The 1,724-nt window shown below is 39.3% G+C and overlaps 1 protein-coding gene across 2 annotated transcripts in view; it reads right to left on the bottom strand.

Moving 5' to 3' along the window:
* Window positions 1–1,724, bottom strand: part of BICD1 (bicaudal D homolog 1 (Drosophila)) — a 334,482-nt gene that overhangs the window by 115,527 nt on the left and 217,231 nt on the right. The window lies entirely within an intron of this gene.

The following is a 1,724-nucleotide window of genomic DNA, read 5'->3' on the forward strand; positions in this document are numbered from 1 at the left end:
TGCATATTAGGATCCCAGGTATGTTAGAAATACAGGGAACATACACATACACAGATACATGCACACTTCCATGTCAGAAAAAATATTTGTAAGAATATTCAGAAAACTGTCAATAGTGGTGATTTACAAAGGATTAGACTGGGCAAGCCACAGGGATAAGGAGAGGAGCCTGTTAGTTTGATTTTATGTCCTTCTGGATAATTTCAATTATTATTATTATTTTTAACAACAAGCTTGTATTACCAGGTCTTATGTGTAAAGTTACAGGATAGAAATCAATCAATTAAAAAAAAATTTAACTTTTTCCATAAACTTACGTGGCAAGTATAAGCTATGTTTTAGTTCAAACTGTATAATGACCACATAGTAGATATAAACATTTATACATGTAACATATTCATAGTCATGGAAAGATGGGATATAAAAGTTTTCTTTTAATTAAGGATTAATTAGATTTGTTTCCAATTCAAACAAAGAGAAATATGCAAAAAAGTACCATAGAAACCAAAAACCACATTTTCTTATGTAATTCCTAGATCTCCATATGGGAAAAAAATGAGTCATGATGCATTTGGCCTTCACACCATAATTTGCGGAGCCTTGATATAGTGGTGGGCAGGACTGACAATGAATAGAAACTGCTACGGCAACACGGATGAATCTCACTAATATATTGACTGAAATAAGCCAGATGCAAATGACTACATACAAAATGATTCTGCATGTAAAGTTCAAAAACATGCTATGTAGGTTCAATTGTCTCCCAAAAAAGACATGTTGAAGTCCTAACTCCCAGGGTCTTTACAAAGGTAAAAATTAAAATGAGATCATTAGAATAGGCCCAATCCGATAGGGCTGCTGTCTTTATAAAAAGGGGAAATTTAGCCACACAGAAACTGACACATACCTCTGCGTGTGGGGTGGGAAGACCATGTGAAGAAACACAGGGAAAAGATGGCCACGTGACCATGGAGGCAAAGACTGAAGTGACCCATCTACACGCCAAGGAACACCAAGGATTGCCAGCAAACACCAGAAGCCAGGAAGGGCAAGGAAAGGTCCTTCCCTAGAGCTGCCAGAGGGAGCATGGCCCTGCCGACACCATGATTTCTGACTTCTGGCCTCCAGAACTGTGAGATGATAAATTTCTGTTGTTTTAAAGCCACCCAGACTTTGTTATGGCAGCCCTAAGGAAAGAATACATGCGCAAAACTAATCTCTAGTGACAGAAGTAAATGCACTGTTATCTTTGTGGGAGGGTAGGGTGACGTCTGCAAGCACCAGAAACATTTTAAAGGTCTCTATCATAACAGAGAGCCAGCTCTAGGAGAACACCTGATTTTCCTACATATGCTTTCAAATGTCTCTCATCTTGCTTCATATTCTACAGATTTTTTTTTTCTTTTTTTTTTTTAAAGACATGGTCTCACTCTGTTACCCACGCTACAGTGCAGTGGCATGATCACGGCTCACTGCAGCCTTGACCTCCCAGGCTCAAGCGATTCTCCCACCTCAGCCTCCTAAGTAGCTGGGACTACAGGTGTACACCACCACGACTGGCTAATTTTTGTATTTTTTTTGTAGAGATGGTATTTCACCATGTTGCCCAGGCTGGTCTTAAACTCCTGAGAGCAATCCTTCTGCCTCAGCCCCCAAAGTGCTGGGATTACAGGTGTGAGCCACTGTGCCCAGCCTTCTACAAATTTAATTTTTTTTTTTTTTTT

Source organism: Mandrillus leucophaeus, unplaced genomic scaffold, assembly GCF_000951045.1.
Source record: "Mandrillus leucophaeus isolate KB7577 unplaced genomic scaffold, Mleu.le_1.0 Scaffold203, whole genome shotgun sequence".
In the NCBI taxonomy this organism is placed as follows: Eukaryota; Metazoa; Chordata; class Mammalia; order Primates; family Cercopithecidae; genus Mandrillus; species Mandrillus leucophaeus.